Source organism: Dromiciops gliroides, chromosome 2 (assembly GCF_019393635.1).
Source record: "Dromiciops gliroides isolate mDroGli1 chromosome 2, mDroGli1.pri, whole genome shotgun sequence".
Taxonomy (NCBI): Eukaryota; Metazoa; Chordata; class Mammalia; order Microbiotheria; family Microbiotheriidae; genus Dromiciops; species Dromiciops gliroides.
The window spans coordinates 281,242,108-281,254,320 of NC_057862.1; the positions used below are offsets into that span (position 1 = coordinate 281,242,108).

The 12,213-nt window shown below is 38.1% G+C and overlaps 1 protein-coding gene across 1 annotated transcript in view; it reads left to right on the forward strand.

Moving 5' to 3' along the window:
* Positions 1-956: 956 nt before the first annotated feature.
* Positions 957-12,213, forward strand: part of SAR1B (secretion associated Ras related GTPase 1B) — a 30,724-nt gene continuing 19,467 nt past the window's right edge. The window contains exon 1 of the mRNA XM_043980464.1: positions 957-1,086. The gene's annotated coding sequence lies outside the window, so the exon portion shown is untranslated. The remainder of the gene's footprint in view (positions 1,087-12,213) is intronic.

Genomic DNA, 12,213 nt, shown 5'->3' on the forward strand with positions numbered 1-12,213 from the left:
TGATACAAAAAATGTTTAGAGTCCCTGCAATCTCATTAAATGTGAAATATTAAGTTCAAGGCACTGTTCTGGCACAAATACACAAAAGTAATAACTAACATTTTGTAGTGTTTGACAGCAATACAACTTTATATAGGCAGTCCATCATAGTTTACAAAGCACTTTCCTGCTTTCCCTAGTCCTGAGATAGATATTCCAAGCATTGTTATGCCTCATTTATGAATTAAGGAACCTGGGAAGACTTTCTCAGGGTTACAGAGCCAGGACTTCAAGTCAGGTCTCTTGATTCTAAGTAACTGCCTTATTTTCTCCAATCTTAAGTTAATTTGTGCAAGATGTTCTTTAAAAAAGAAATTAAAAATATTCTTGTCCTTAATGCAATGAAGGGCAGAGTGGTACAGTGGAAAGAGCCCTGGATCTTCTCCTGGCTCCCAGTTTCCTCATCTGAAAATAAGGGGTTTGGGTTGGATAACATCTAAAGTCACTAGGGTTTCCAAAAGTGCTGCCGCTGCTAACTGCTACTACTGCTGCTACTGCTGCTACTACTACTACTACTACTACCACCATTACCATTACTATTACCACCACCACTCACAGCTAATATGTATATAGCACAATGCGCTTTGCAAATTTTATCACATTTTATCCTCACTACAACCCTTTAAGGAAGTCTATTATTATTCCCATTTTGCAGATGGAGAACCAAGGTGACATGATTTGCAAATACTGCTTGTATCTGAACGGGTCTTTGAAATCGGGACTTCAGGTATAGCATTCTAGTCATTGTGCTACCTACTTGCGATCCCATTAAGTGAGTCCCCCAGGAAAAAGGGTCGTGGGAGTGGGTAGGGGGGAAGGTGGATTGGTTAAAGGCCCGGCAGTCGTACTTCCTCGGAATTGGCGGGCGGAACCCAGGAGGCGGAACGTATGTTGCTGCGGCTTCGGACGCCTGTCCGGCGGAAGGCAGCGGTTGCAACACAGGCGAGCCGGAAGGCGTTGACAGAGCTGAAGAAGCTGGGTGGCCATCGCGCTGGTTGTTGGTGGCTCTCAGAGGCCGAGGCCGGGAATCATTTTCTCCGCCGTCAGGTGAGGGACCGGGCACTGCCCGTCTGGGGGGCCGCGTGTCCGTCCGCTCTGGCTCCCAGGAAAACTGAGCCGGGGCCGGGGCCCGGCCCGAGCTGGGTCGGACGGGCCTCGGATCTTGAACCGCTCTGGACTCGGGCCCTCGTCCCCGTGTCAGGCTGGCGTCTGTGCGAACGTTGGGGCCAGGCGCGCTTTTCCGAGCCGCGGACAGACTGGACTTGGCGGCCGCTTCTTTGTTAGCGGCCCCGAATCCCAGGCCGGGGGAGCGGTGGTATCCGGCGGGGGGAGGGAGGTGACAGCGACAGCCTCTGTCAGAGGGGCAGGGAATCACAATTATGGCAGGTCACTTCACTCTCTGACCCGCAGTTTTCTTGTTTGTAAAATAGGGATATGGCATAATAACTTCTACCCTGCTTCTTTCGCAGGAGTCTTTCGGGAGAGCGCTTTTTAAGTGTTTCAGCGCTATGGATGTGCTATTAATAAGCATAATATTTGACGCTTGTGTGGGGTTTACAGAACGCGTCTTATTTCATTTTATCCTTAGCACGGAACTTGTTTTCCCTTGATTACATTTCTTTTTAGTTGCAGAGTCTGAATTTCATATCAAAGGGTTTACAGAGAAAGAAAGGATCTCAGAAATGTATAATCTTTTTATTTTATAGGAAATTAAGGCGTAGAAAGAGTAAATGATTTGTATAAAATCACACAGGTGGTGACAGACTTCATCTCAAGATTCCAAATCCTCGGTTCTCTACCACACTTACCATTTTAGTCCAATCTCATGCTGTTTGATGGTTTTCTTTTACTTATTTCTTTGTTCGTTTATTTACTTATCCAAGTTGGAAGGAAACACACAGTTATAAAATGTTGTAAAAGGTTTTTAAAGCACCAGAGTTTCCCGGACTGAGCAGTTGAGAAAGTTGTTTTGGAACATACTATGTATACTGAAACCATGATGCTATTTTCAGAAATGAAGCTAGTCTGGAATTTCCGGTGTTTTATAAATTAAGGTAGAAAAAATATTTCAGTTAAGTGAGATCTGAATTTTTTTGGATGGTCCCATAGTAAGGGTTTTATTTCCAACACTTTCCCCACCTGAGGAAAGGCATATTCATTTTGGAAAAAAAAGGCATTTTGCATCAGTGAAGAGTAATAAATCTCATTGAACAATTTGTAGGGCTTGAAGTAATTCGAAGTTAAAACTCAGTGTCTCTGTATGTGTGTATGTGTATACCAAGCTGTGTCTGGTAGATTTTTTCCATAGAATTAAAGTTCATTTTGTTCTGCATACTTAAATATTTTTAGGTGATTTATTGATTTTTGCAGTATCAGAACTTTTTAGTTGTAACCTCAATGACCATCTGCCTTCAACCCCCAAGAATCCCCATTTTAACAAACCTAACAAATTTTCCTCAATTTGAAGTTAATAACTTAGTTTTTTGTTTGTTTGTTTGTTTTTGGGTGAGGCAGTTGGGGTTTAGTGACTTGCCTAGGGTCACACAGCTAGTAAGTGTGAAGTGTTTGAGGCTGGATTTTAACTCAGGTCCTCCTGACTCCAGGGGCGTTCTATCCACTGTGCCACCTAGTTACCCCATAACTTAGTTTTTTTTGTTTTTGTTTTTGTTTTTTTTGCAGGGCAATGAGGGTTAAGTGACTTGCCCAGGGTCACACAGCTAGTAAGTGTCAAGTGTCTGAGGCCAAATTTGAACTCAGGTACTCCTGAATCCAGGGCCGGTGCTTTACCACTGCGCCATCTAGCTGCCCCCCCATAACTTAGTTTTAATGAAAAGGACCAGTCTTTTCAATTTGGAAAATAGTATAAAACTGATGCAAATAATGCTTTCTGGAATTTTATTATTTAAAAATATTATTTTAGTGTTTCTTTGTGGACTTTTATGTGCAATAGAAATTTAAGTATGAATATGGCTCCAAAATTAAGCTATTGGAAATTCCCTTTGGTATCATTTGAAGCAGTGGTGCTGTTTTGAATCTTAAGAATCATAATTTCATAGTATGATTCACTATTTTTCCTTTCTCTTCTTCATCTACATGCCTGCCTGTAATTTTTTTTAAATTTTCTCATAGGATTTTTCTTTTCTTTTTTCTTTGGGCGAGGCAATGAGGGTTAAGTGACTTGCCTAGGGTCACACAGCTAGTAAGTGTCAAGTGTCTGAGGCTGTATTTGAACTCGGGTCCTCCTGAATCCAGGGCTGGTGCTTTATCCACTGCACCACCTAGCTGCCCCCTAAATTTTCTCTATGTTGGGGAAAAAAAAACTCCATAAGAACTTTTAAGTAATTTTTAGAGATGCTTCTCCTGATTCATGTTTTTCTAATATTTTTAGTTGAAAAGTTTTCTCACTTGTTGCTTTGTGTAACTTTCCTCCCCCCACTCAGCATAAATAAGTAACAATAATGATAACTGACATTTATGTAAGGCTTTGAAATTTTTAAACAGCTTTATATACGGTATCTCATTTGAGGTGGACACCAACACTGTGAGGTTACTACTACGTGTATTTATAGATAAGGAAATTGAGCTAGAAAGTTCAAATGACACTCAGCTAGTAAGTATTAGAGTCATGCATGTACTGTGATATCTGCTGACTCTGTAGAGTCCTGCTCTGTAGAGATAGTTTTTCTTAGCACTTATTTTCATAAGCTGCTGTTTGCATTTATGGTTTGTTCCTTTTCTATTATTTTGTAAACATTAATTTATTTAGCAAACATTTACAGAGCTCTTTTTGTACAGCCTATGCTAGGCATCTATGGGGATGGAATCAAAGTTTAGTTAAGATTCAGTCCCTTGTCCCTCCTGGATTTTACAGACTAGTTGGGGGTATACAATGGGTGTTATGTGAAAAATCAGTATATATTGATTACTTTGATTTATTTTTTGTTTGATTATAATACTAAACTCCCTTCTTTAGGAAAAACTGGCCTTAACAGCTAAGACAGGCTCCCATAATCTCAAATAGGTTACCTATAGATTTACTGAATAGATAGATTGATAAGATTTTATTATTTTGTAGGAGAGAATTTAGAGTAAAACATATCTTTGTAGGAATAAAATAATAATAGGATTCTAAGACTTTTTAGAGGCTAAGCTCCCCTTTTAGAGCTGGATAAAGTGGGGTTAGCCAAAGGTTAAGTTCCTCTTTCCCATCTTACTGGATAAACTGTCGTTTTTTCTTGAGCTGGAATTCAAGTTGAATAATGGAATCTTCTATGGTTGGCATCTGGAAAAAGGGAGGTGATGGCTAAGTACTGACCACAAGTTCCTCTTTCCCAGTAAACTTTCTGGTTACAGAGGCATTACCTGTAGGGTAAAGACTTCTGGGGTATTGTCTTGGTTGTCATATCTTATTGTTGATTTATGTTGAGTTTATAATGCGCTAAAACTCCTACATATTTTTCGCATAATCTACTTTCTAGCCACTCTCGCTTCCCCATCTTATATCTGTGAAGTTGATTTTTTGAACTGAAGTGTAATGCTTTACATTTATCCCTATTAAACTTCATCCTAATAGATTTGGTTCTATATTTTAGCTTGTCAAAAATCTTGTTGAAATTTGACTTATCTAGATTGTTGGCTATTTCTCTTATCTTTGGATCATCTGCATATTTGATAAACGAGTCATTATGCATTTATCCATATCATTGTTTAAAATGTAAATAGCACTGGACCAAGCACAGATCCCTAAGGTACTCCACCGACTATCTTCTGCCAAGTTGAAATTGAACCATTAACAGCTTTGCTTTGAGTTCTGTCCTTCAACCAATTCTGAATCTAATTAATTGTATTAGTGTCTAGTTCAGGTCTCTCTACCTTCATCACAAGAATAGTATGAAAGGGCACAGTCAGGATGCTGTCGTTCTTCTTTGTCTTTTACCCTCTACATTCAGTCAATGGTTGTCATCTTAGTTCTCTCTAATCTTTTTCATATCTAGCACCTCTTATATAGTCCCACTGCAACCACCTCACCTCAGGTGGTTCTCAAGTATGTTCCCAATATCCCTGGGGATCTGTGAGATACTTTCAGGGGTTCCACAAAATCAGAATGTTTCATAAAACTACTAAGTGCTTACATTTTTAATATGGTAAATATCAGCTTGTATAAACGGAAGTTCTTTGGAAGGTCCTTACTTTTAAGAGTATAAAGGGGTCCTGAGATCAAAAGTTGGAATACCACTGACCTAGACTATCATAACAGGTATCCTGACTGGTCTTTTTCTCTCAGATTTGTTCATCTTCCACACCGGGTCATTTTCCTAATGTATTTCAATGATTGTTATTCCTTGTTTTGGTAGTTATCATGTGCCTTCTACATAAACCCTCGATTCTGGCATTTAAGGCTTTATATAACCTGGCTCCAACCAAGCTGTCAGGCTTTATTTCACACTACTTTCCTGTGTACATTCTGTAGGGATAGGGACTAAATCTGTCATTTCATGGTATAGGGAACTCCTAGAAATGATGTTTTATGAGGTTTAAATCATTCATTGTTATCTGCTAATGTCATTATCCATTCATTTGTGTTCTAATTGAACATATTGTGTTAAAATTTGGTATTGGAGGTTAAGAGTATTCATTGACTACATACTTTTGGTTTGGTCCATATTTCATGGTTTAGACAATTTACATGGATCTCCAAAGTTGGTTTATCCTGTAGTATACACATGCATATGGGTTAAAGGTAAGGTTATTCTTGTGGCATACTGGCTTTACCGGTTGGAGCTCTCACCCAGGTCTCTTATGCAACTTGACTGTATTTAATACAAGCATAGACCAATACAAGTGTGTGTGAGAGTGATCTTGATTTTTCTCTATCCTAGAGTTAGTAAAATGCTCTGTGTGTAAGTCTAATATTTAGGAGAATTTTACTTTTTTTCCCCAGTCTTATTCAGTCTATTTTATTTAAATAAAAATCTAGATGCTATCTAGATTTCTTTTAAATAATAGTCCACATTTATATAGTGCTTTAAACTTTGCAGAGAACTTTATGTGCATTATCTCATTTGATTTTTTTAAAAACCCTGTGAGGTAGGTGTTTTATTATCTCCATTTTACAGATGAAGAAACTGTGGCTCAGAGAGGTTGTGATGTGCACGTGATTAGTGTGTGTGTCAGGATTTGAGCCCATGTCTTCCTGAAGCCAAGTCCAGCACTATATCTGTTACACCACTCTTGCCTCTTATTGAATTGTGCTCTTGGATATGTGGCAGAGAGTATCTTCAAAGATTTCAACACCTAATTTACATGCGCTTTAGGGCAACTACCTTATTGACCTTTTGTAGGCGAGAAAGAACATCAATACAGAGTTTTTACATAGTTTTCTCTAGTCTCTTGGTATGTTTCACTTGTATGGGGTTACTTCCCTGTTGCTCTAAACCTCACCGCATTTCCACTCGGGTAGTTTTGTAGGATTTTTGCTTTCAAAATATTTTTTTAAATATTGAAATCATAGAATCTCAAGTGGAAGGGACCTGAAAAGTCATCTAGTTTAACCTATGGGTTATCCCTAACAGGATCCCTTTCTTCACTTCAAACTTCCATTGAAAAAAGCCTGCTACTTTCTCTGGCAGACACTTCTGGGCAGTTCTAATCATTAGGATGTACTTTCTTACAACTGACCTCAAATACTCTGCTTTACAACCTAGACCCATAGCTCTTGCTTCTTCTTCTATTAGATAAAACTTAGTGAAAAAGAAGTCTCATTTTAAGAATTGAATTTACTTACTTTGAGAAGACAAATACAGTTTTAGCCCAAAATTAAATTAATTTTGAGTAATTATGTGTTCCAGAGTACCAAATTTTATCCTTAAAAATCCAATCACTGTTAGGGCAGCTAGGTGGCACAGTGGATGGAGCACTGGCCCTGGAGTCAGGAAGACTTGAGTTCAAATCCGACCTCAGACACTTAACACTTACAGGCTGTGTGACCCTGGGCAAGTCACTTAACCCCAATTGCCTCACAAACAAACAAACAAACAAAAAATCCAATCACTGTTAAAAATGTTTGCTTATGACTCTGACTCACACCTATCAGAGTGGCAAATGTAACAAAAAAGGAAAAAATTGGATGTTGGAGGGGATGTGGGAAAACTGGGACGCTAATCCATGGTTGGTGGAGTTGTGAATGGATCTAACCATTCTGGAGAGCAATTTGTAACTATGCCCAAAGGGCTATAAAACTGTGCATACCCTTTGAGCCAGCAATACCACTGCTAGGTTTATATCTCAAACACATCCCCCAAAAGAAAAAAAGACCTACTTGTACAAAAATATTTATAGCAGCTCTTTTTGTGGTGACCAAGAATTGGAAATCAAAGGAATGCCCATCAATTGGGGAATGGCTAAATAAACTGTGGTATATGGTTGTGATGGAATATTATTGTGCTATAAGAAATGACAAGCAGGATGATTTCAGAAAGGCCTAGAAAGACTTATATGAACTGATGTATAATAAAATGAGCAGAACCAGGAGAATGTTGTGCACAGTGACAGCAGTATTGTTTGATGAAGAACTGTGAGTGAAAACTATTCTCAGCAATATAATGATCTAAGACAATCTCCAAAGAAAGAACTGATATTGATTGAACACAGACTACAGCATGCTATTTTGCACTCGTTTTTTTATTCAAATTTTCTTCTACAAAATGACTGCTATGGTAATGTTTTACATAATTGCACATGTATAACCTATATCTGATTGCTTACTACCTCAGGGATGGGGGAAAGGAGGGAGGAAAGGAGAGTGAATTTGGAACTCAAAACTTTAAATAAAAATGTTTATTATTATTTTTTAAAAAGAACCTATGTGCTTCTGAAATTAAAATAGAAATTAAAACACTTTTTTTTTTACGACAAAAATGTTTTTGTGTGGAGTTCTGGTGGAGAGAAGTGGAAAAGGAGGAATTCTTTGAAAAGGGTGTTTGCTTCTTTTGTAGAGGGGTGTGGGACTAGGACTTGAGTGATTAATTTTTTCTGTCCATTGTAGTGGTAATACATTATGCTCCTAGTGTAAATAAAATTCATTAGTAAGTCTGCATCTTACTTTTATCACCTGTTAGTCTCTGTTATTTACCTCCTGTGTCACCTTGGATTCACTTAGCTTTCCTGAAACTCAGTTTCTCACCTGTAAAATAGGGGAGTAAAATGAAATGTATTGCCAAAGTCCAGCTCTTGAAATCCAAGAGGATACTTGCTCTCTTAGAATTTGAAACATTGGGTCAGACAGGTGGTGCAGTGGATAGAGCATCAGTCCTGGAGTCGGGGATTTGAGTTCAAATCCAACCTCAGACACTTAACACTTACTAGCTGTGTGATCTTGGGCAAGTCACTTAACCCTGATTGCCTTGCCCCACGTGCCCCCCCCAACCCCCTAAAAATAAATTGAAACATTAGGTACCGAGTCTGTTTAGCATGGGCATGAAAGTGTATTGAAATTTTTTCTTCAGTTGTTTTCAGTTGTATCTGACTCTTCATGACCCCATTTAGGATTTTCTTGGCACAGATACTGGAATAGTTTGCCATTTTCTTCTCCAACCTATTTTACAGATGAGGAAACTGAGGCAAATAGGATTAAGTGACTTGTCCAGTTAGTAAGTGTCTGAGGCCAGATTTGAATTTAGGAAGATGAGTCTTACTAACTTCAGGCCTGTAACTCTATCCACTTTGCCACCTAGCAGCCCTGTGTATTGAAATACCAAAGAATAATTTGTTATTAATTCCAGAGATTGAAAGTAGACTTCAGAATATTCAAAGAATCATCAGAGGCAGGTGTTTAGTGATGATGGAGGACTTATTAACTGACTTGGGAGGGAATTAGTCATTAAGCATTTAAGTGCTTACTATGTGCTATGCACAGTGCTCCACACAGGGGATGTAAAGAGAGGCAAAGGACAGTCTGCTCTAAGGGGGTTCTCAGTCTAATGGGGGAAATTGTGAAAAACAACTATGTACAGACAAGATATATTCAAGACAAATTGGAGATATTCAATACAGAGGAGAAACTAGCATTAAGGGGGATCAGGAAAGACTTCTCATGAAAGATGGGATGTTAGCTGAAACTTGAAGGAAGCCAGGGAAGCAGGAGACAGAAATGAGGAAGAAAGTATTCCAGGCATCGGGACCAGCCAATAAAAATGCTCAGAGTCTGGAGATTGGAATGTTTTGGAGGAAAAACAGAGATGCCAGTGTCAGTGGATCAGAGGAAGGGGTGGAGTGGGAGAATGGAAGGGAACAAGCATTTTTGTAAGTGCCTGGATTGCAAGAAGACTGGAAAGTTAAAAGGCAGTCAGATTGTGAAAGGCTCTGATCCTGGAGGTGATAGTGAGCCACTGGAGTTTATTGATTTGGGGGGAGGGGGTGTGTGTGACAAAGTCAGATCTGTGCTTTAGGAAGGTTTATTTGACAATGGATTAGAAAAAGGGAGAAACTTGTGGAAAGGAGATCAACTGGCTATTGTATTAGTCCAGGGGTAAGGTGATAAAGGCCTGCACCAGGATGGTGGCAGTGTTCCAGGGGAGAGCAGATATATGTGAGAGATGAGTAAAATCAACAGATCTTGGCAACAATTTGGATATAGGGGGTGAGAAAGATTAAGGAATTGAGAATGATACCTGGGTTACAAGCCTGGACCACTGGAAGGAAAGTAGTGCCCTCAACAGTAATAGAGAAGTTTGGAAGGGGGAAGGGTTTGGGAAGAAAGAGATTGAGTTCATTTTTTGCATGTTGAATTTAATTAAACAAAAAATTAATAATAATTCAGCTGATGTTCCACCAATCCTCCAACCCAGAAACCAATGAATTCAATTGCAAGTTGATAATGATGTTAAGTTTGAGATGTCTAATGGGCAGATGGAGATGAGAGACTCCAGGTCATAAAAGAGGTTAGGGCTGCATAAGTGGATTTGAGAATTATCAGTATATAGATGGTAATTGAGTTCAAGAGATCTAATGAAATCACAAAGTGAAACAGTTTAGAGGAAGAGAAGATGGCCTAGGACAGAACTCTGTGGGACACCCACAGTTAGTGCATGTGACCTAGATGAAAATACAGTGGAGACTGAGAAGGAACATTTGAACAGATAGGAGGGGAACCAAAATAGAGTAGTGTTATTGAAATCTAGAGAGGAGAGAGTGATCAGCAGTGTCAAAGGTTGCAAAGAGAAAAGGCCATTGGATTTAGTAAAGTTAGGGAAGTATAAAAGATTGCCTTGTCAGAAGTCAGGGCCCAGTTGAGGATGTTTGGAAGAGTTGTGATTTGCATTGGTACCCACATCAGTGAGATCTCAATCTGTTTGAGTATCAGATTAGGTAACTTCGTATTGTTTCCCAACTATTTTAACTAATTCCACATCTTTCTTTGGCTTTGTAAATGACAATGTAAATGTAAATGATCGAGTCAAATTCCATGTGATTAAAATTACTTTCAAAAGCAAAACATCAGAGACTCATTTTGACCTTTCTCTGAGCTAATGTGAGAAGATCATGTTCTTAAGGATTTTATTGCCCAATTTCTTCCTACTTCCTTGTGGGAACTAATACTGTTCAGGATTTGTAATTTGAACTATGCTATTTCTGATTTTGCTAATCTACAAATGGAATCCTATCCAAAAATGTCTTATACCTAGTTTTTTATACCATTACATTATCTCAATTCATTTCATTTCAACAAATATCTCTTAAGTACAAGGTTCTTAAAGCTTTTGTATTTTTTACTGTGAATGGAAATTAGAAAAGTACCTTGCAGACTGAGACTAAGTGGAAAATTTTATTGATGGATCATTATTGTTGTTTAGGAATTCGACGAAGGGTCAGTGAGTATGACTCAGGTTGGACTACGAACCTTTTCTTTAGCTCTAATCTATTATTTTTCAACTAAGTTCATGTTATAAAATAGAGACCTTTGTACATTAGGAATCCAAGAGCAAGAGCCTTATTCCTTTCTGGGTTTTAAGCTGTATAGAAAAATCAATTTAGAATTCAGTTGACCAGCTACACTTAATGTTAATAAAAGGCTGTCTTCTTAAGGTTCAGAAAAATGAAATCTTTGCATGCTATTTGATGGGGCTAAAACTTAATATAAACAGCATATTCCTGGCACATAGTAGGTACTTAATAGATAACTTACTGATTGATTGTCTCTGTATCTACTGGTTAATCTCCCTTGTCTGAAATTTATCTCTTCCCACCATCATCCCTTAGAATTTTAGTTTCTTTCTTACCTGTTATCTTGTGTCTATTTTGTATCTGTTTCTATATTCTATATATGTGCATGCTGTCTTCTGTGGTTAGAATGTAAGTAATTTGAGGCCAAGGGTTTGTTTCACTATTGTCTTTATAGCCCTAGTGCCTAGTACAGTGTCTAGTCCATAGTAAGTGCTTAAATGAATGTTGATTGATTAAAAATAAAAGTTCTAAGAAAAAGGAAAACAATTACACTTTTTGCACTCAACATTTTTTCTTATATTGGAGGATGATGGAGTTAAAAAAATAGAATGATAGATAGGTTAGAAACACTTTTATTTACAATTTCTCACATGCTTTTTTGTGTGAAAGAAAATGTAACTATGTATTTGGTAACTGTGAGAAAGTAACTAATATCAAGATAATGCAAAATAACAATCATTTGTTGTTAATTAATAGATTATGCTTCCCTAGGCCTCTAAATTAGCGAGTTTTCACAAGATTAGAGAATTTAAGTCAACAGGGACTAGATATCATCTATAATCCTGTCATTTTACAGATGAGTAAACTGAGACAGACCAAGAATGATTAAGTGACTTGCTAGTTTATGCATTTAGTAAATATGGTGATTTGCCAGCAGAGTCTTCTTCCTCCAAATCTAGTGCTCTTCACCCTGCACCATACTGACCCTGTCAATGAAGAAAATATTTTTTTATTTTATAAGATCACAATCATTAAGTTTTGTCTGTATTTCCTCCCTTCCCTGCCCCAGTATTTCAAAGGTCTATTATTTCATGGTTGTGACTATGCCTTCACACATATGGACTACAACTCCTCTATAATTTAGTAGATAGTCTTTGGAAGTTTCTATGGCTGAAAAAAAATCTATTCCCATGTGGCTAAGTGGCTAAGTCTTAAGACTTAGCTAGGCTGGTC